Source organism: Epinephelus lanceolatus, chromosome 3 (assembly GCF_041903045.1).
Source record: "Epinephelus lanceolatus isolate andai-2023 chromosome 3, ASM4190304v1, whole genome shotgun sequence".
In the NCBI taxonomy this organism is placed as follows: Eukaryota; Metazoa; Chordata; class Actinopteri; order Perciformes; family Serranidae; genus Epinephelus; species Epinephelus lanceolatus.
This window is the reverse complement of record NC_135736.1, coordinates 24,049,555-24,073,500: the sequence shown is the minus strand read 5'-3', so window position 1 is coordinate 24,073,500 and position 23,946 is coordinate 24,049,555. Positions and strand designations below refer to the sequence as shown.

General features: G+C 40.1%; 1 protein-coding gene across 3 annotated transcripts in view; it reads left to right on the top strand.

Moving 5' to 3' along the window:
• Window positions 1-423: 423 nt before the first annotated feature.
• LOC117255497 (tripartite motif-containing protein 2) overlaps window positions 424-23,946 on the top strand; it is a 42,290-nt gene continuing 18,767 nt past the window's right edge. For 2 of the 3 annotated variants that reach the window (XM_033624471.2, XM_033624468.2), the window contains exon 1: window positions 12,910-13,049. The gene's annotated coding sequence lies outside the window, so the exon portion shown is untranslated. Of the gene's footprint in view, window positions 564-12,909; window positions 13,050-23,946 lie in introns of those variants that run through there. The other variant, XM_033624469.2, reaches the window with a different exon arrangement.

Below are 23,946 nucleotides of genomic sequence, written 5' to 3'. Positions count from 1 at the left end.
CTGAGCCCCAAATGTCTTCAAATCCTAGAAACACCCCTGCGTACACCTGACCTGTGCAGGGCTGCTGTGGCTGGATTTGCCACCTTCATTCAGTTTATCTTATAAATATTATTAATGTTTGTTGAGTAACCCTGATGTAGTATAAGTAGGAAACATTCAGTATTTTTCCTGAGTACACACACACATGACATAACAGAAAACAGGCTGTGTAACCACTGGAGGGAGAAGCAGAAATAATGCATGGATACGAGGCTATTTTTACACGTGAATATAATATTGATGACTGGATCAGCTCTGCCTGCATCCGGCTGCGGGTGCCTTTCCCTTTTATTGTCGGCGGATCCCTTTAATAAGTGAGGTGGAAGTGAGTGGAGGCAACTCTCAGCTCAGTCTCAGTGAGTGTGTGTGTGTGTGCAGAGCAGCAGGCGGGCAGGCAGGACGGTGCAGGGAGAGACAACCACAGCAGTTAAACTGGGAAAAGTCCAGTAAGGATCACCGTCGTCATCTGATGCATCCTCGTGCGTCACTGTAGCGTCCACACCGGCAGATCAGGAAACATTTAGGTGAGTGAATCGAAATTTACTGCATGTGTTTCTCCAGATACCATGGGTTGAGATTGAATCAGTGTCCACACTTTGTCCCTGTTGTTTCTGTGTGAGAGTCTTAGATTAATGCACAACACGGGAGAGGCTTAAAAACGCAAAATTAAATTATGCATGCAATCATGTAAAGTGCAGCACTGCCTGTGAGGTAATTTATGAGTTAAATAAGAGGTTTACAGCAGCAGCAGCTGCAGGTTTATTCCCAGGACAAGTCTGCAGCATGACAAGCAGCAGGCCCATGCATGTGTGTGTGTGTCATCTTAAATCTGTAAAAACTTGAACGGACCTCTGTGCCTGCTGATGCACTGACTGAGCTATGAGTCAACCAGGATCTTGTGCAGTTGTTTTATGTTTTAGGTACATAGTTTCATGTGCATCGGCTCAGTATTAAATTTCAGGTTATTGTCAGAACACTATAACTTCAGCTCTCAGGGTGCATGTGAAGATTAGCTGAAAGTAGCTGCAACTGTAAAGAGATATTTAGATAATAGTGATTATTTTTATCATTTGTAGTTAAACTTGTGAGTAAGTGCTAATAGATTTGACACTCAAATTGAATACAGCTTCTTCACAGCACAGATTTTGACTTATCAAACACAGGTGGAATAATATAAATACTTGCTGTATTTCAGCTGTAGTAATTTCTGGAATAGAGCCATGATAATATTCTTTGTTCCACCTGTGCTATTTCTGGTAAAACAAGTCAAAATATCTGCTATGAAAAAGGTCTAAGAGTCTGATTTATTTGGAAACAACAAGGACGCAGATTGCTTTAATGCCAGTGAGGCTAGCAAAATTCATTTATTTTTATATTTATATTTATATTCAAATAGAAAAACATGTAAAGTGCAAGATGTACAGACTTGACAGGGAGGAAAAACAGGCGATGCTCGTCAATAAAACATTACAAAGTCTATTTTGCTTTCAACAGTACGATCAATATACTGCACAGCATCAGGAGAGCCTTGTGTCTTTGCTTATAAAAACTCTAGCAGTTAAAGTTACATATTTCATTTGCACACCAGAAACATCCCTTAAAAGAAGTACGCAGCTCATGTTCATGATAATGATAATTCAGTAAATTTATTTTTGTTCTGTTATTTCTGCAGTACTGTCACCAGCTGATAAAAACCTGATCACTTTATACGTCACTGGGGCGTGAAACTACTTTAAAAATCTGATAAATTTGTTGTCATTCACTTACTTACCAAGAAAAGATCAATACCACTTGTTTTTTTTTGTTTTGTTTGTTTTTTACTTTAGAGAGAACCAGGCTAATTGTTTCACCTTTTATAAAAGTATGGAGCTGCAAACAGCAGCTCAACTTAGCATACAGTAGACAGTTTTATTTACATTGCGCCAAATCATAACCAAAGTTATCAACCAACTTTTCATATAAAATAGAGACCAAACAATCGCCCCATCAGCAAGCACTTGGCGACGGCGACAAGGCTGAAAGAACAGCTGGGAAACAGCTAACCTGGCTATGTCCCATGCTCAAGTATCTGCCTGCTGCCGCTAAATCTCGACAGTTAATGCACTGTAATTTGTTTGTTTTATTCGTACACAAACAATAATGTAACAAGAATGAGTTTGGAGTTATTGCAACCAAGCATTCATGTGTTCATGCAGCTGTCGTTTGGCTCGTGGCCAATCTTACCACCAAATCTTGTGCAACACCAAACTGACTGACCAACTGACGGAGCAAGCTACAGAGCTGCAGGCTTCACCTAAAAATGACAAATTTATGGTTTCAGTGCGGCTTCCAGTCTCCTGGTTGTAGCTCCAGTACGGTCAAACGAGTGAAATTAACATTGGCGAATATTCGCCTGCCGTTCAGTACAAGCAAATGCGTGAATAAAACATTCTCTTCTGATTGCAAAGCATATTTGCATCTTTGCGTCTTTTGGAATTAACTTTGGTGAATTTGAAATCGGCAAAGTCGCAGCCTCAACCTATAGCAAGGAAGTATATGTGGAAAAGACATTAATATTTGCTGTGTTTAACCAGCTGATACTGTATGATATTGACCATGAAAAATACAAACTGTCCCACATGACAGATGCTGACTTGCTGGAAGTGAGTCAGGAGACAGGCATGTCAGAAAATGTACCAATAACATCACATTTCATGGTATTTGTTCATAAGCTACTGTACCTATCATTAGCCGTTTGTGTCACAACCAGCACTGCTGGTTATCACTTCTGCTGGTAACTCACCCCACATGTTATTACACCCTGGCAGACATTACAGTGGTACATTCTCATCCAACTTTTGGCAAGAAAGTCATTAAACACATTTCCCAAATGTCAAACTATTCCTTTATCTTTTTGTTTGAACTCATTCATAAGTAACATTGTCTAAACTGTGATTATTTTAAATACATTTTGACATTTTTTAGGTTGAATAATTTTTCAGTTACAGTGATAAGTTGATAGGATGACGGTGTTTAGTTGCAGCACTGTTAACATCACTTTGTCTTTACATAATATTGTTTCCGCAGCACATCACCGAGCCACATTCAAGTCATTAGATGGCTCCAGTCTTCCTCATAGATAAACTAAAAGTGGGTTAATGTCTCATTACATTTGCCTGCTTTCTCTGTCCGACTCTATCTGTGTGTGTGAGTGTGTGTGTGTGTGTGTCCTCCTTTGATGTCTGATCCGTAGTTTTTCTACGGCAGCTGTTTTTATAGTCATTGTGACATCAGAGGTGTTTGAATGCAGTAAGTGACTCTGGGAACAGGAAGTAGAGAATGATGCAGTAAAGGCTGCATAACTCTCCCATCACTGCAGAACAGTGTGCTGCAGCTGCAACGCTGCAACTGTGGAGTATTCTCATGCTAATCAAGAAAAGCACTAAGATGACTCAGTGCAGTGATGTAATGCTAAATTTGGACTGTGATATACAATCGCGGGCTAATTCGTCAAAACATCAAGGCTTCTCATTGAAGAGAGGACCTGGTGCTTTTACAGTGATTCCACAGTGGAGGCTGATTGCATACATACACTGAGGTATCAGTTATTTAACTTGACATCTACAGTCGTCTGTAACACCTTTCAGTTAATACTCCAGTACAATATAACATCACCATGAACTATGGTCTAAAAAGTCACTTTAGAGTTAAAGGGAAACTTAAGTATTTTTCATTGTGGAGCCTATTTTTCCATGATTTTGTCTAAATGACTAATGGAGACAACGCTTTTGAAATTGCCTCCTAAATTTGGAGTGACTGCAGTTGCAGCCACAGTCGCAAAACATGACGCAATAGAATTCTTATGGGCAATTGTGCACCATGAGTTTACGTCCACTAAAAGTTCTTGTTTTTTCCACTGACAGCCTGAGATGGTTTTTATAAGGGTCTGAAAATATTGATGAAAAGACTCTACAGGGAAATGAAACACTTTCCTTACCTTTAGCTGGTCTGTTTGTTAATGTGACCAAGTCTTGCTCAAGGAGAATGCATGTTACAGGAAGAACAGTGGAAACATGAGTGACATTTGGAGAGAGGAGTGCTGGGAGTAGCTGTAGCTGCTCTCAGTTGACTGAGATGTTTGTTTTTAAACTAGTCAGTGTCCTGTGCATAGCACTTCTGGTGATGTTTTGGTTCCCAGATTTTGCTGCTGAGTGAGCGATCTCGACTTCCACGCTACTTTTTGGTACGTTTTCACTGTTAGGCTCTGAGATAATATTATCTTCTCTCTTCTGCTCAGAAATGGTGAATTTACAGCTCAGTATGACACAGTGTCTGGCTTTTGTTTGATATCTAGTGTCAACAAAAAATGCACATTTCCAATGCGTTGTTAGTGCAGTGAGCTTGTTTACCATATTAAGTGAATGCCGCTGTCACACTGAACGTCCTGCTGAACCTCATTCAAACTTAAAAACTTTATATGGACAGAATATTGAATCGTCAAATATCCGTATTGGCCAAATCTGATTCAACTGACATAATTCTGAGCCGGTTACAGCCCTAGAGTTTGTTGTATTGGAGTACAGAAAGCGTAGCTTAGTGTCTATGTAAAGACTTGAATCATGGCTGAATATTTAGCTGATTTTGACAATGTGGAAAAACGAGACTTCTCCTTGAGCGACACTTGGTTACACACAAATAGACTGGATTACCAAAAGGCAAGATAAAATGTCTCTGTACAATAGGATCCTTTCCGTCATGTTGTCAGACACCTCTTTTAACAATCTGAGCCTGTCAGTGGCAAAAACAAACACATTTATTGGATGTAAATTGACAGTGTGCAATTCCCCATAGGGATCACATTACAGCCTGTTTAGCTGCTGCAGCTGAATCGCTCTCTCTCTGTTCTCAATACTGGCCCAGTTTCAGAAATTGTCTCCAGTCATCACTGAAACACAAAAACAAAGGAAAATAGGGTCCAGGTTAAAAAATATCAAAGTTCATCCTTTAAATCAAGGTTTTTCTGACAGACTGTGAACAAATACTAAACGTTACAAACTTAACAAAGGGTTAGATTAGTGCTGGTATTAAACCGCAGTACTTTTTGGTATAGACAGAAATGTATTTGCAGGATTAAGCATTAAAGTGTTATCTCAGTGCTCAGATTCATTTCAGTTTTTCATTTGTAATACGTTTTTGTATGGTTTGTTTTTAGACAACATTTAACATTTGAGAACTTTGGCTTCTTTAGTGAAGTTTTGTTGAAAATATCTAGTTTATATTTCTCAAAGTAAGATGGTAAGGTATTGATTCGATATCAGTATCACAATGCAGGTCTAGTATCAAAACATTTCAAGCAAGCTATTGCCCCAAGTAGGACTGTTTTATTAGCTTTAATGGGTGTACCCATTCAACTTCTAACTCAGTTTATGAAGTTTGTGAAGATCTGCCTCCAATTGATGTTTTTTAAGGTGATAGTGAGCTTTAATTACCCAGATAAAGACAGACATCTGATTCCATTGGAAATGTGGCCTGGTGGTTGTATTGATGTTTTGCTTCAGCTTGTACGGTCAGTGACTGAAGGCCCTGCAGGCTTACTGCTCTGTGACCCTTTGACCTCCCGGGATCAATGGACACTCTGCTGTGAGCGACAGCGACGTTTGTCTGGTTAAAGCTAATTGATTAGCATCGGTCATCAGCCAGCTTAGTGACTCTTGACCAAGTAGTAGTAGCTCTGACTGTCTGAGTGTAAAGGATTTGGAGAAGCCACACTGTGTTTGTGTGTTAAGGGTCGTAACGTTTCCTGCTAAACAACAGCAACAAGACGCCTTTCAGGGAGGGGCACTCTGTCACTGAGACGGCTGTTAAATCAATGGATGCTGCACAAACTGTAGCAAAGACTGCAAGTATGATGCATGTATGGGGTATAAGTATGGTTAGCCAAAAAGTCATTAGCACTGTATTTACAATGCTAGAGCTTGTTTTGTTGTTTTACTTTTTGTCTGCTCCTTTAAGTTGTTTCTTCGGTAGATATCATTGGATATTTTAATGTGTGTATATATAGCATGTAATTCCCTTAAAACCAAAAATATATGTTGCCACATGACTGTTTCTGGATGGAATAAAAAAAACTAGATGCAACTTGTTCTTAATGAGCTTCAGAGGTGTTGATCAGGCTAGCTATTTCCCTGATGAAGGGCCGGTGCCAGAAACGTCACATGTGGTGATACAAATAAAATTTGCAAAAGGAGCAGTTCTGGCTGCGCGGACCTGTTTGTGTATTTGTTCTTCTATCCAGCACCCAGTATTTATCATTTTTGGATGTGCGTGCTGTTATTTTGAGTCTTCAGGTTAGCTCTTTGCCCCTGTTTCCAGTCTTTATGCTAAGCTAAGCTAACTGTGTCCTGGCTCCAGCTCCATATTTAACGCACAAACATGGAAGTGGTATTGATCTTCTCATCAAACTCTTGGCAAGAAATAAGTGTAGCCTATTTCACAAAATGGTGAACCAGTCCTATAATAGGATAGGATATGTCTATATGTTAAAAAATGACCATCTCAAGCTCCCACTGTAACATCTTCTTACCTATCCAAAAACAAAAAATATTCAGTATTCAACAGAGAAAAGCAGCAAATCATCAAAACTTAAGAACCTTGAAGCAGCTGATGTTTGGCATTTGATAACTTAAAGGCTCTGCACACCGACATAGTCCTGAGAGGAGCTGTCATCAGGTTGATTAAGTGAAAAGACCTATGACTTTGTTGAGGCTTTTAAACAATTTATTGATCATCAAAATTGCTGTTAATTTTCTGTTGATCAACTAGTTGATCAGTTGACTATTTAATTCCACACAAGTGAACACATTATTAGATCCAGCTTTATAACATCTGAATCCATGGCTAGGATTTTGAGAGTTCTCATAAATCTGTTTTAAAGACATATTATATAAGAATTGTTGGCCACTGAGCAGTGAACAGTGTTGCCAGTGAAAGCGAAAGATAACCTCAGGTTTTTCCACTTGGCGTTTTGCCTTGCTGTATTTTTTTTTTTCTGTGCTGCAGCTTTCTCTTAGATACATATTGCTCACAGTCACAGTCAGAGTCAGAGTCAGATACTCTGCAGATAAACACACTGTCACCAGGCAAGGCAAGTTTATTTATATACCACAATTCAGCAACAAGGAAATTCAAAGTACTCTATACATAAAACATCAAAAGCATCAAGACAAGCTGCAAAAGAAACATAATATAAATGGACATTGAAAAACAGCTGATTAAAGAATGCAAAAATACAAAGTTAGAATATACTAAGACAGGTATAAAATACAAGAATAAAAGTTACAGTGCAGTGTAAGCAATGATAAATATTTGATTTGATAAAAGGCAGCAGTAAAAAGAAAAATCTTCAGCCTTGATTTAAAAGAACATAGAGTTTCAGCGGACCTGCAGTTTCCCGGGAGTTTGTTCCAAATATATGGAGCATAAAAACGAAATGCTGCTTCTCCATGTTTACTCTTGACTCTGGGGACACAAAGCAGACCTGTCCCAGAAGTCCTGAGAGGTCTGGATGGTTCATACTGTAGCAGAAGGTCAGAAATGTATTTGGGTCCTAAATCACGTATGCTTCATAAACCAACAGGAGAATCTGAGAAACATGAAGCCAGAGTAAAGACCTCAGAGCTGGATTGTGTGGATCTACTTTCTTGGTCTTAGTGAGGACGCACACTGCTTTGGCAGTCATAAATGATCATTGAGAGGGATTACTTCTCTATGCGCCTATACATTTTTGTATATCAACCTTCAGACTACTTCTCCCTGTAGCTACAAATACCTCCTGTGCTCTTTGTCACAGCTCCGTCTGTGTGAACTTGTGTATGCATTTTCTAACAAGCCTTCATAATCTAATGTGCATGTCATGCAGCAGCCAGCAGGGTTTATCAGCGCTGCACAAAAGGAACATGACCCACCCAAATAATTAGCACAAGTGTAAAAAAAAATAGGCTGATGATGCTTCTTTCGCAGATTTTAATGACTTGTTTCAGCTAATTGGTCTTATTCCAAACAAACAAAAGCAGGTAGTTCATGGCAGCCAATGACTGTGTGCACACTGTGTTTGTGTGATCATGCCAACCTCGTATTTGTCATTCAGACTGGCTTTTTGCATTTCAGATTATTCTGTGTTCTCTCTCGCTGGCTGTTATTTTGCATCCAGGTCGAGCAATTTGTCTTTGTTTTCTTTGCTGGAGGGGAGCGAGAGAAGCAATAGTCAAAATAACACCAACAATTTTGATGGCCTATTGTTGTTTTCACCTCTGTTGGTCTAATGTCTCATTTTCTACACAGTAGGTTATAGTCCCATTGGACTCCCTGTAGTTATCTTCTGAAAAACTGCCCAGAACAGCACATTACAGTGTGTCCTTAGTAACTGGTTTGTTATTTTAATATAAAATGTTTTTCATTTTCTTGTTTTCCAGTTCTTATTCTTAGACCATCTGCACAATGAATGAATATTGCATACACTAAAAAGCATTGTATTTCATGTCTCCATCACGATAGGAGAATTCATGCATGATATGATGTTATTTCCACTGCAGAAGAGACTTGATGATCACGAAATTTAGGTAGGGAAAAAAGTGGATATGTTGATACTGGTATCAGTTAGATAAAAAGAGTTGTTACATATTGGCATATTGGATATCGGCAAAAAATCCAATGTCGTACATCCCTAAAATTTCATATACAGTATATTGGTGAAGCTCTTAAATGCAGTTTAGCTCTGGATTCAAATTCTGGATCTTTTATGAGGTATATTCAGCTGGTTTCCCTTCACTTGGGTAAACCATTGCAAGTCACATCATATAAAGCTAAGCTGAAAAAGAATGAAATCATAGTTTCCTTTAGTTCCTACAAAGCCATTTTCTGTGCTGTAAGTAATCCAGTTAAGTGGGAGTGGATGTACAGAGGGAAAACAGATGCATTTGGATAATTACTACAAATATTGTTTGTGGCCTGCCAACAAGATTAAAGCTTTCAAGAAAGGGGGAAACTCTCTGGGGGTATATTTGTATGTCTGTGTTATATGCGCGTGTGTGTGTGCTCCTGTAGGAAAGTGTATGTTGGGGTGTGTACAGCCTCGGAAGACAGAATGAGTTATTTCGTTATTGTGGAACCACCGATGTTTCTCTGCCAAGATGGAAGTATGAAAAATGTGGGAACAATGAGGGGAGGCCTGCTCTCTTGGCAGCAGGTGTCTGAACAGGATGCTCATTTTGATATCATGTTGATGGATATTGGAACTTAAGTCCACAAAAGTTAAATACCAAGATGCTAATGTAAACACTGTTGTCTATAATCGTAATGCAAAAAGACCGGAGTATCAAACTTAAGTACTTTTTTGGAACTGACAAAAACCAGTCAGTAGTGCTGCAGAGTATCCAAATGTCAGGTCTGATTTGTTGTCTTGTTTGACTTTGACTTGATGGTTCTTGAGTTTAATTCACATTTTGCCAGTTGAAAAAAGCCTTTCTGGGGCTTTTGATCATTTCCTCAGTGAGCCGTTTGTTCAGTCATTGTGAAATTGTAGATGTTCAAATCTCAATTTGTTTTTGAGCACATAAGTCCTTTCAATGCTGCTGTGATTAATCACCTTATGTGTGCACTAGAACAACTATTAAATGGACCGTGTGGTGAGATTGTTTAATCAACTCAAGAACACACTTTGATGCACATGATTTTGCCAGTTTTAGACTGTTTTATGAAGGCAAAGTTCTTGTACGACTGCCTTTTAGACATTAACACAAAGAAATGTGTTGAATTCAGACAAGACTAGGAGTCTGCAGCTCTAAGGCTCTGTGAGGCTGTGCTCAAGGACAGCTGTGCTTTGAGCTCATTTAACTTGTGGACAGGGCACACACAAATGACGACTCGAAGATATTGTTTTCCAGCATTTATTCACTCCTGCAGAAGACAATATGACACATTAATTGCCTTCTGGGCACCTATTTCTGCACCTCTGCTCCCCCACCAATGCAAAACGGCACTTTGAGAGGCAGGCAGATGGAGCTACGGAAACCCAGGAGGTACAAAAGAGGCGATGTGCATCAAGTTCATTTCCACGGGAAACATTTAAAATAACACTAAATAAAAATTAAGATAGAGAGAGCATGCTAAAGATAAATTCACAAACACTCAACAAAAATTTAAATGATAAATAAAATTTACAGAATATAGTTTAACAACAACAAATAATTAAGTGCACTTCTAGGCTGTGCTTAGGGACAGCTGTGCTTGAGCTAACATCAGCAAGTTAACATGCTCATATGCTGATATGATGTTTACAATGTTAGCATGCTAACAGTTGCTTGTTAGCACCAAACACAAACTACAGCTGCAGCAGGTGGGAGTGCCATTTTTGCAGGTGTTAAGACATAAAGTATTGGATGAATTAAAATGAGCTGATTATGGAGCTAGATGAAAAGTCAGGGGATCACCAAAGTCATTAGGATGCATCCTCTGGGGAAACTGACCCTGTGTTCTGTATCACATACTCTTTCTTTTTACCTTGAGAAGGTACTGCAGCTGCCCCTTCAAAGTAGGTACTTCATCATAACATTGCGGCTTGAACTTTGACCTTCCTGTTTGTATAGTTGCAGCTGGTAGCACACTTTTTTGTGATCAATTTTTTATTTAGTTTCTTTACAAAGTATTACTAATAAATCATATATGCATATTGTTGAAACTCCAGGAAAAAATATTGACGTATTGTCTAACCCTTCCCTCCCCTCTCAGGACTACCTGTGATGGTGACAAGAGAAGGGAAAAAAAATACATACAAGGATAAGTAAGATGAAAAAATGAGCAAATACAAAAAACTAACTAAAAAATATACATACGTATCCATACATATCCATATAAAGCCCAAACAGTTACATGAATACGTATGCAGATATCAACACATTCAGCATAGTGAGCCACAGAATAATGACCAACCTGATTCATATGGGTAGATTTAGCTTGACAGTTTCAATGTTATTTACCACGGCCCTATTTGACTGAGCAATAGAGAGTCCCAGAGATATTATGTCATACAGTAGGGAAACCCATTGAGTAATGTGGAGTGTATGTGGGCGCTTCCACCTCTGTATTAGCATTTTCTTTGTAGCTGTCAAACCTAAAATCAACAGTCCTCTCTGGGAAAGTTTAAGAGATAATGAAGAATCATCACTTTGGAATACAGGGTCTGTCGATTCTGATTACTGTATATATCCCATCAGAGAAGCTACTTGAGACCAGAAAAACTCCACCTCTGGTTACACAAAATTTGTTGCAAAAAGAGGAAGTATGCGGATTGGAACGCAGCAGATTTTAACATTATCACTTGGAGGTACAACAAAAAGCCATTCGCCGGGCTCGCCAGAGACAGAGGGCAACCTAGAGACTGCTGTTGTTACTTTGCAAAGCTATGTAGCTTTAACTTTAAGGTCATAACCGACACATTGTAGATTCTAACACCCAGTACTATTTTAACAACATTGAATATATCTGCTGTTGGTTATCTTTATGATTATTTTATTCGCTCACACAAATCCTTTTCCTATTACTATTCAGCTGGTTTTCACTTACTTGAACGCCTTGTCATCTGTCAGTGCAGCTTCTGGCAGCTGTCAAAATGAGCTGTCAACAAGCTGTCATCTGTCTGCGGCTCAGTCAATGTATCTTCCGCTGCGCAAAGTATTGTGGGTCAGAATAGGCAGAGAAGCATGCTGGCTTGCACACTGCAAAATGGTGTGGTAGTATGGATATTGGAATGGACAGTAAATATCTTTGTGAAATTTAACAGCAATCCATCCAATAATTGTTCAGATATTTTAGTCTGGACCGAAGCGTTGGACGGACCAAGCCACCTTTAAGTCTGCAGAGCCAAGCTGCTAGCTAGAAACATGGGAACATTTCTCAGAGTACAGAGTCAAATGAAAGCATTGTTTTGCTTTATAACGTGTGGGTCGCGCAGTTCTCTTCCTCTTGTCTCTCCTGAGTTGTAGTCTTTGATCCTGTTGCATCATCTCCGTCTTGTTTACCAGCTTTGCCTCAGTGCACAGAGTCCCCCGGGGCAAACAGGACAGATAGTAACTTGCTTGTTTAGCTAGTAAATAACTGCAGTTTCCCTTATTTGAACTATCATGTTGTGTTTATGACTGCGCTGAGATCATTTTTCAGAGGATTGTTAGGGTGGCTTTCAATCGTGGACCATCTTGTTTCAATTACTTTGGCCAGTTGTTATTCTTGAGCTCTCACGTCAGTGTCAGCAGTCAAGAATGGCAATATTAAAACTGTGTTTGTTTTGTACTCTGCAGTAGATTATGGCAGTGTTCAACTTTTTTCAACTTTGTGTTTTTAGCATTAATGATTTGGAAGTATGCCTTTAGAAATGATGTCATTGCAGCTTGCTGCAGAGAAAAGCAGAGTGCACATGGGGCCTCTGTTGGAAGTGGAGATAAAATTGTGCTCATGAGGGTTCAGCTTAATTTATCTTTATTAAAAAATGGAAAAAAGGCATTAAGCATGTAGCACCAAGACATAGCTCATTCTGTGCCGATTGTATCGGGGTCAGTGTTCGGACAAATGAAATAATTTGGCTCCTGTTGGACAGTTTCTCTTCTCTCTCTGTCAGATCTTCCGTCCTCCGTCACTCCTTATCTACTTCTCCTCCGTCATACCTCTGGGACTCTTGCCCTCACTGGGGTTAAAGAGCAGCACAAGCTTCAAGCCCCACCTCCTCCAGCCTCACTAAACCCTCTGATTGGTCCTTGCATTCCCTCTACACCACCGGCGGGCCCTCCCTCTCCCATCTCTGCTCACCCTGTGGCTCCCCGTCAGTCTGTTTGGATTATTGTAACAGCTCAGGCCTCTCACATGCGCTCCCCTCTCTGCCCACTGCACACACTATATCAGAGATGAGAAGGATTAGGTGACAGAGAGCAGCGTTTGTTTTCACCCCAGAGAGGAGAAGAGAGGAGAGCAGCCATGGAGTTGAAGTAAGTGGGATGTTTGGGATTTGAGGGTGGAGAGGAGGCTTGGGGAGAGTGAGTAGTAGATGGAAAAAGGACATAAGGAAAGGAAAACAAGGAAAGATTTACTGTTAAAGGGGGAGTGAAACCATGCTAATGTTTTGGGGAGAGTCCTTATACAGAGAACAGTGTTTTTGAACTGTCAGTGTGTTTGGCTTCTGCAACAGGAAAATATTCTTATTAAAAAATACCTCAATAATGCCAGGTTATTACCCTGGAAAGCTTGCCTGCTAATACAAGAAATACAGGTTCCAGCTACACATGTTCTCAGGTGTTCACATACTGTAGCAAAATACACAGTGTTTACATTCTGCAGACGTGCTGCAAGGGTTTTTTTTGTGCAGGTGTAAGCTCGCAAGAAAATATCTGAGTTACTTTCATTTCCCTTTCCTGTTTGTCATGCTCAGCTACTCTGGCTTGAAGCCAAGAAGATGCACTGTACATTTGCTGGGAGAAAGTCAAGCTTATTATACAACTGAAAATTTGTCAGCAAGGGGTTTACATTGTCTACAACATATGATAGTGGTTGAAAAGCACTCAATTGATCCATTATATAAGTCAAAGTGTTTGTTAGTCTGTTATTTATCAGTGTGGGGAAGCTGCAGGATGAGTATAAACACCCATTAGAAAGCAGGCTGTTCAACAGCTGATGAAATATGGCGTCTAGCAGCATCATTAAACTGTCTGGGCAAAAAGATTTGACGTCATATTGTGACACTGGTTACTCTTTGACTGTTGACTAGTTACTGTGTTACAGCTGTTTACAGTGATTGAGAAACACAATGATGGCTTTTCACTGGAGTTTGATCTACTTTAATGACTGCCGTGAAAGTTGGAAAACAGAACGCTGACAACAAACAACAAACTTAAGGTGCTGCACGGCTAAATGATGCTGCCTGACTTGTGTTGTGGTGGAGAGTCAGATGATAATACTGAAACAATATCACTGTGATGTTAGTCCAGTTTATATAAAGCTACAGCCAGCAGCTGGTTAGCTTAGCTTAGCACAAAGACAGGGAATGGCGAAACAGCTAGCCTTTATTTTTGAAAACAGGGGAGATTAACATACTTACGTAGAAAAATGATACAAAATTTGCGTTACATGTGCTTTTTATAATGCAGCAAATATCAGTTTATCAGTATTATATCATTTGTACAAACTCTAAATGGACTTTAAACCTACTGATACCTTTCTCTGCTAGTACAGCTATGGTAAATGTCATACAGGAGGATTAAGGTTCACCTGAATCAAAAACTGAAACCACTCTCTATTGTTGCAGACATCGAGTCACAACATTTTAGCGTCACTGAATTCTGGTTGTCAGATGTGCAGTGTGGACGGTTTCCAAAGGCCCTACGCTTGCACATCTGTAGGTCTTAATTAGAGGTCAGGAGTTAACATACATGAGCTAACACACGCTGACACCCAGACAGAGAATGGCCTTATCTCGTGCCACCAGAACGTGCGGTCGGTTGAGATATACAGTCAAGTGACACATCAATGCTGGGTTTCCTTTTTCGGAGTACAGCCTCTTTCTCTGTTACATGTAAATTTGACCTTACAGACATAAGAGAATGTGAGGGAATTTGGCACACAACTGTCAGACGACATCAAAAGTTTGTTAAATGCAAAATATCTTAAAGGTCGAGTCAGCGATTCTGGAGAAAGATGTTGATTTTTAAACTCTATCATGGAGTAATTCCATGTCTTATGGGTGATGATGTGGAAGAGGAAGAGTAGCCAGCATAGAGTTGTGTTTCACATGTACAGAGCCAGGGCTCTTTTTTCAGCTTGCACACTAAACAGACAACTGGCGGACCGTGAGGAGGTACTTGCAGAATTTGACAAAGTCTATTGGATTAGAATCGCTGATTAAAGCTGCCAGAACAAAACCCTTAAATTGGCACTCACAAAATATTTATGAATTAATACGTTATTTTTAAAGTTAAACGTTTCCTTGACCAGTAAACTTTAATCTGTGGTTTGTTGTGACTTTTCAAAGGCAGGAGGACGGTTGATGTTCAGGCTGAAGGCGTGCTCTGCCGTTGTAATCTCTCATCATCCTGTCCCCAGTGGATGCTTTAGATTAGCATGAGAGTGTTCTTATAATACAGGGGTGGGGCTTATGTCACACTGTCCAGTATTAAAGGCATGCAAAGCCCCTGAAACTGAAAGCTGCTGTATACACTGCAGTATAAAAAGGTGTGGCTTTAATTATTTTGCGGTTACTTCCTTGGGTCTACTGTACTCCAGATGCTGTAATTACTTTTGGTTTCGAAACTGTTGCAGCGTTGATGAAATGGTGTGATTACCAGGGTCACCATGGACGTAAGCCTTATCGACAGACCATCTGGCTTTAGACGCTGAGAGGATTTAGAATACAATAAATGCTGAAAACAAACAAACTGTATTGGTTATAATCATGATACAATGTGTTTTATAGTCTGTAGAGTAAACACAGTCAGTGTAGCATTCAGATCATGTTGTTCTTTCCTGATGAGTGATGATTGTAGGTGTAATGGACATGTGAGAGCTGTTGAGATGAAAGAGTAATCTTAGTCTTATCTTGTCTCCCCAGAATGGAGGATGGTTGGCAGCTATACGGTGAAATGACACCTACTTATTTGTTCAGAGTGGAGCATTTTTCTCTGAAGCATATAAAATGTGACAGTCAGTTACATGAAAAGATTGGTAGCACTCTTGACGGATTAAATTTGGTACAATCATGGTTCCCGATGATGAACTCTAATGACTTTGGTGATCCCCTAACTTTTCCTCCAACACCATCCTGAGGTTCATCTTTGTAATCAAGAGTGAAATGTCTACAAAACTATATAATAGATTGCCATAAAAATTGATACACATACTTAGGTTCCCTTCATGATATTTTCTAATAATTTTGGTGATCAGTTTTCCCCAGCACCACCATCAGGTCATCACACATCCTCCACACCACCCTGTCTCGCTTGGAAAAGAAAGGGAGCTCTGTAATATTGCCCTTTATTGACTGCAGTTCAGCATTTAATGCTGTAGTTCCCTCTAGGCTGGTCACAAAGGTCAAGGAGCCGAGATCAAACACCTCACTGTGCATGTGGATCCTTGACTTCCTGACAGGCATACCACAGGTGATGAGGACTGGCAGACACTCCTCTTCCACCCTCATCCTTAAAACCGAAGCACCCCAGGGCTGCGTTTTTAGTACCCTGCTGTACACCCTGTAAATATGACTGCGTAACCACTTCCGACTTAAATACCATTATCAAGTTTGCTGATGACACAGTGTTGGTGGGCCTGATCGCAGATAACAATGAACAGGTGTACCTGAGAGAAATCGAGGACCTGACCCACTGGTGTCATACTGATAGTGTCAGGATGATAGTGGACTTTGGGAAGAAGCAGCAAAGCAACTGGGTGGACAGCATTGTATACCTTGGCCCCATCACTGAGGGCCTGACCTGGGTGCTGCATACTGACTCAGTGGTAAGAATGGCAAGAGAGAGACTGTTTCACCTTGGATGCCTGTGGTAATTCTGGGCATATCCTCAAATACTGAGGAATTTATACTCCTGCACCGTCAAATGCGACCGGATCATCGCAGCCTGGTACAGAAATGGCACCGAACAGGACTGCAAGGCCTCACAAAGAGTGGTTCGTTTAGTTGTACATACCCTGCCCTACCAGGCAATACAAAAACAAGGCCAGAAAAATGATTAAAGATCTCAACCAAGGTCGGCAAGAAGGTCCCGGTTACACTACGCTGGCACTGAGAGGCTCAGGACGAGCTTCTGCCCTCAGGTCTCAAGAAACCAAAATGAAGACCCTGCTGCTTAGCTATGTTGTTGACATGAGAGCGGTATGGATTCATCTAACCTAAATAAGAATATTTACTAAAAAGCCAAACTGTCCCTTAAAGTGTGTCTTTGTACGTATTTGTACGAGGTAGATAAAATGACAACGATAGTAGCATAGTAGTAGTAGCTGTAGTAATAAGACTTTTACGATAAGTTAACTCATCAAATAGCTACACAAAAGAGAACAAAATATGATTTACTCTGGAAAGGTATGCAGAACAAAAGTGCATTTAAAACAATTAAACACTCACAATAATAAAATCTGACTTCAAATTGCTGATTTAAAAGTGGCTGCATGAAGAGAGCAGCAATAAACTGTCCTGTGACTCTCGACATGGTGTAAGCAGTGAACCTGTGTGTGACTGGACTCTTGGACTTCTGACCTGACAAGCTAATAAGTCTCACATCATAAAACATTATAAAACATTCAGTGATGTGCAGGTGAACAAAGTGGTCTCCATCAGCACTGCCAAACAGAAACAGCTCGTTCCCTGACTGAACACGTGACAGATCCACCTGTTAGTCTTCACTCTGTTTGTTGTTTACAGTCTGAAAGCAGTGGTTGTGTCCAGCAGTGTCATTATTGTGCAGGGTGACATGGCATTATGTGTGTACAGAGAGAAACAGCTGAGGTCAGAGCTCTGGAAAGAGCTGCGGGATGGACACCAGAGGGAGACCCAGAGTAACATACAAGCCACTGCAGCCTCTGTGTAAACCAAAACCCTAAAATATACCTAAAAAGAAGTGTTTAAAAACTGTTTCCTCTTCATACTGGTGAGTGGAAATGAGCTGGTTTTAAAATCAAAGCTTGCTCTGGAGCACTTAAAGGTTACCATCGGTTGAAGTTGTGTTGTCTTTGCAGGAGGAAGGATTAGTTGTGAGAACCGTTGTTGTTTTTTTCTATCACAGCGACTAAGTCAGCTGGAAATGCTGTTTTTGCTTTACAGTCTTTGAAGTGTCTTAATGCATCGGGGGTGATGATGTGGGTGTGAACAGGGAAGCAACAAAAACAGGTTAAGTGAGGTGTTTACTGTGTGTTAATGTGTTTGTGCCCTGAGCTATTAGTGTCTCTACTTTATGTTGCTTTCATACAGGCCTTCCAATGATGAAATAGTTCTGTTGGGTCTGTAAGAGTACAGCACTTAAAGCCCTGACCATTTTTTGCCAAGCTCAGAATGGCTTTTGTCCTTATTGAAATGTCCCAACAACTATTAGATGGACTTTTATTAAATTATGTATGAACATTCATATTCATGGTACCCAGGGGATGAACCCTGATGACTTTAGTGACCCCCTGACTTCTTCTTTAGCGCCAACAGGAGATTGATTTTGGAGAACATTTTGAGTTAAATGTTTCTGCACCCACCGGATGGATTGTCATGTTCCCGTCAGGATAAATTGAAAGAACTTTGGTCCGTTGATTCTTCAAGTGGCATCATCATCAGGTCAAAGTTACATTCGTACTTGGTTAATGACAAAATACACAAAACTACCATTTCCATCAGGTAGGCTAATTAGCATGCTAACACGCTAACTACAAATGTGACAATGATAAACTATCTCTTCCTTAGGAATTGGATACTTTTTATGCCTCTACACTGGCAATATCTGCGGGAGGCATTATATTTTTCGGGTTGTCTGTTTGCCCCTCCTTTCGTCCATCCATCTCATTCTCGTGAATGCAATGTCTCAAGAAAACCTCAAGGAAATTTCTTCAAATTTGGCACAAACGTCCACTTGGACTGAAAAATAAACTGATTAGATTTTGGTGGTCAAAAGTCAAGGTCACTGTGACCTCACAAAACATGTTTTTGGTCATAACTCAAAAATCCCTATGCTAATTATGATAAAACTTCACACAAAGTCTACTAGGATAAAATGATAAAGTGAGTGACATTTTATATCCAAAAGGTCAAAGGTCAGCTTCACTGATATCATCATGTTCTGTAAAAAAAAGTTTCCTGCCCATTATTCAACATCATAACTCAGAAGGGGAACAGAAGGGGAGACATTAGGTCAGATACTGAATTGGTGACACTCATCTTGGGTGTCCATCTTGAAACTGTGCTGATTATATAGATCTTCTGTGCTGCCGGGGGGAAGATGTGTGTGAAGAGTCCATGTTTGCACAGAGATAGATGTAAACTGTAAGAAAGTTGACTGGTGTGTGGAGGCATACAACCGCAGGGCGGTAATTCTAGTTTTTCTTACTATCAGTACATACAGCTGCTCCCCTTACAAAGTACACACTGTTGCATGGAGTATGTATAAAACAGGGACATGCTACATCATCACATTATTCTTTAAACTTTGCTTATTGTTATCACTTAACATTACCTTGTAGATACAAAACAGCATTAGTTGTGCTCGCCAGAGACGGAGGTCCGTTATTACTTTGCAGTGTATGTAGTGTCAGCTTTTAAGTTGTAACTGCAGATTCTAACGTGGGTATTATATTCATAACAGTATAATTAATTATGCATTTCTCTGTCATTAAGGTTTTCGTATTTATGTTCTTTTGTTGTTTTTAGTCATCTTTATCATTATTTAGTGGCTTCTGTCAGCTGACAACGAGCTGTCAGTTGTAATCTTTTTGTGCCTCAGTCAATGTAAGGTATCTTCTGCTGTGCATCCGACATACTGCATTTGACATACTATGTATTGGGGTATAATCTTTTTCTAGCATACTAAATAGTATGGTAGTGTGGATATTAGATCCCACAGGTTATACCTGCGGCGTTTGAAATTGCTGTCACGTTAGCAAGCTGGATTTACCCTTAAGCTCAAAGCAGCACTTTGCCTTAGCACAACCTCACAGAGACATGCATGGCTGAGGACTCGTCGTGTTGTTCTATGTTAAATTTAAATGTTACAGGATGACATTTAAAGACTGCAAAACTATTTTGGAAACTTTTATAGTAAATTTCTATAGTTTAAATGATATATAGCTAAAGACTTTTAGTGACTCTTAGTGTTGGTTAAGTTAAGCACATTTATATAAGCGAGGAGTTTAACTGGCAGGCAAAAAAAGAAGTAGCATCTTTCTTAGCAGTCATTAAATCAAAGTGCCTTTCAGTCATCGCAGGTTCCAGTCCTGTGTTCTGATTTCTACAGTGGTTGACTCTTTACTTTACATTCAGGTTGTACACTTTGCCTATAACAAATCAGAAACAAAGTGATGATGACGTGTGTCTATCATAAGAGCTGGTGGTTGTGAGGATGTGAGTGTATGAACAGAGTTTGCATTATCCAAATTGAGAGCAGCCTCTGTAACCACTGATCAAAGGTAGAGCTGTGGAGCATCCTGTGGGTTGTGTTTTTTGTTTATAAGGGTGCTTCAAAGCTTAAGGCTAGTAATATTCTATATTTTTCTGATTGATGGTAAGTCCAATGAAGAGACCGAAACGAACAAACAAAGTGATAATCTGTCTCTCTATGCTTATGGCCTCATCCTTTAGAGTAATGAATCCAATTTAATTGTGCATCTGCATATCAATGCTACATGCACATAGTGACTGTTTGGCCATTACGTTTTCTTCTTTCCTCTGGAGTTGCATTAGGTTCTCTTGTTCTGTGTCTCACTCCTCTGACTGACTCACTGCGTTTGGCAGAGGTTGAGATGAGATCACTGGAAAAGCCGTCAAGCTGCCAGGCATGAAATGTGTGAAACAGCTCTGTCAAGATCAACTGAGGTTAGTTTTTAAATGCAGAAGTATAAATGCTACAGAAGAATTTAAGGACTCCCCATGCTTTTTGTTGCACTGTTATTTGCTTGTAGATGGAGAACAGCAATTTCAGGCAAATCAAGCAACAAATTACAAAACATAAGAGGTCATTTTAGTCAGGCTACATTTGTTCTCCAACTAGTGAAGCCATTCATGTCTTAAATAGACTCCCATTTCTCCAATCAAGGGTAAACAAGTAGAGTATTTAATGCCCTTACATGAAAATACATTATACAGACAATGCAGACAATAAGACTGATGATTGTGTTGGATTGCTGTTTTGTTTCACTTCATACATTCATTCTGACATAGTGTTCATGTTAAATAACTTCTTGTGGGGAGGGAGGGTTATTTTGTTTTGCCTTAACTAGTCATGGCACATTACATCCTCATCCTTGATGATGTTATTCTTAGTTCATGGGGAAGCTGTAGTTAAAGCAGTTGCCAAAAAAAAAATTCTGTAAAATATTTTGGATTAATTTTGAGAATTGCGTAGGTTTTTGGCACTTGGAATTTTTGTCCCCCCTAAAAGATGTCTTAGGCTGGAAGCCACTTTTAGGGTTCAAAGGTATAACTCCTAGAGCCATAAAATGGTGTGCATCTGATCCAAATGGTTTAGTGGCACAAGCAGATGTAATATTTTTTTTATTACTGGGCCCCAAAAAGGAAATAAATAAATAAATAAAAAATGAAAAAACAAAACAAAACAATGGGTGGTTTTGAAGCCCAGGCAGTCCCCCGAAGTATATAGCCTACACATGGACAAAAATACAGTATTAGATTAATGTTATACCAAACTTCTGGGGCTCTAACTTTAACAAAATTCAATATATGGCAAGTATGACAAGCCAAAGTTGCAATTTGTTGCCTGTAAGGGATGCCAAAATGGCAATGTGGACTCATTATATTATGCAAGCTGTGCAGGATCAAGTGGCAACCTTTGGGGCTGAAAAATTAAAGGATAACTTTGGTATTTTTCAACCCGGGCCCTATTTCCCCATGTGTATGTGTGTGGATGATTCATAGGTACAACTCGTTCTAAAATTGGCGGACGCAGCCGGGAGCCACGAAACAAGCTAAAACGGTAACGGGGGCAAATGCGACCCGTATAAGTTTGCGCATTAAAAGTGCTTTTTTCACCACTGACTGGTTCAGATTGTCAGTGCTATCTCTGTAAATAGCATAGTAAACGTTTCCCTTACCCTTCACTTGCTCTGGGCTGTGACGTTATCTCGCGAGAGCTTTGCTTGTTGCCGGAAGAAAACAGAGGAGCCATGCAGAGTGCCGCTCCGAGTGGCGCTGGTTGTCCCGGAGTACAGCTGAGAGTTTTACTGCATCGATTGAAAACAATGATTCGTGTTTGTGCTTATCCGAATTGCAAGAACAGGATGTCGCGCAACACCCCGTACAGCTTTCATAGGCTGCCTTTGTCAGATGGTGAGATGCTGAAGTTGTAGCTACTTGTGCTACAAATGGATGCTAACACTCCTGTCCACACACTGCGCCTTGCAGACCATCGGGTCTGCAGTGCTCACTTCTCCTAAGATGACTACTGCCAGCCGAAGAAGAGAAGACATCCAATCCCGAAACCACGAGTAGAGAGAGCTACAGACACAGTGGAGCAAAGCTCTCGTGAGATGACGTCACACACAGCCCAGAGGTAAGGGAAACTCTTAGTATGCTATTTACAGAGATAGCACTGGCGATCTGAACCGGTCAGTGGCGAAAAAAGCACTTTTACTGCGCAAACTTATACGGAACGCATTTGCCCCTGTTGCCGTTTTAGCTCGTTTCGCGGCTCCCAGCTGCATCCACCTCCCTCAATACTGAAACAATTTTAGAACGAGTTGTACCTATGAATCATACGCACACATGCACAAGGGGAAATAGGGCCCAGGTTGAAAAATACCAAAGTTATCCTTTAAGCCAAACAAAAGTGCCCAAAACTGCAGTTCCTCTAATGGCCACTTGAGGCTGGCTCCAGAAGTGAGTCAATACCCATAGAGCCCTCATGTTAAAATGCCCAACTTTACAGTAGAAATAAACACGTTTACAGCCTGGTATAAAAAAAATAGATTTTGGTGTCTATAGCTAACGTCCCCCGTCATGATAACTGTAAAAGACTTGAATTTTTATATAACTCATCTGTTTACATTTCATCAAGTCTCAAAGTTACACATACTTAAAGGCGTGGCTGCTTTGAGTGAGAGGCTGTCTGTGAGGTGTCACCACAAACTATAAGTCAGATCCATCTCCACAGCTCCACCCTGTCCTCCAAATATATTCACTTCTGATTCCAAAAACCAAGATGGCGACGGCCAAAATGCCAAACTTAATGCTTCAAAACAAGAGTCCACCAACCAACTGGTGACATCACAGTGGCTACGTCCATTATTTTATACAGTGTATGTGCAGGATGATAATATTTCCATTCTTAATCCTGACCCTCTAAGATTTACTAAAATTGTTTGACTGTTTCTCTAATCAGTGTAAGCAGATGTGAATGAGCACAACACTCAGCCAGTCTGGAACCAAACAATTAACAGCCAGAACAGATTTTCATGTACATCCAATTGTGCAAACAGAGCCGTTTTAAAGCAGTCATTTTGTTGATTAAATATACACACACATCTCTTTCTCTTTCACTGTGGCAGCTCCATCACATACACACATGCGTATAGTACAAAGTGTGCTGGCAGGATGCAAAATATGAAGTATTGTGCAGCATCAGAAGGTCAGTGTTTCACTGTCTGAAGGTTAAAGCTTTTGTTTTATGGTTTAGGTGATCTGCTCTTGTGAATGTAGAAAGCTTTGTAGAGAGTTCAGCTTATTACACACAGTAGTTCAGTAATTGAGATCCATGTGTCTGATATCACGTGTGCCCTCAGAGACCTTCATCTTTATGCTTTCATCTCCTCTCAAAAAAAAGAAAGGAAATGATTTTAACCTCGTTGTTATGTCAAGAGAATATGGAGGGTAACGGCATACTATATTGTTAATGATAGGCCCACTCATGCTACGTCATACTTCACAGTGACGTTGTGAACAGTGTGTGTGTGTGTGTGTGTGTGTGTGTTTGGGGGCATATGAAGACATGTGCACATGCATGTATAAGAGTGCCTCTCGTTTTGGCAGACTGAAGCACTCGGCTCACATCTTCACTTTCTATAATACTTTAATTCCTTTATACTTAATGATTCTCTTTCATCTTTCATATTTTGCCTTTGACTTTCTCTCTCACCTCTTTTTGCTCTGTCTCTGCATGTACAGTGAGTCAGCATCATGCA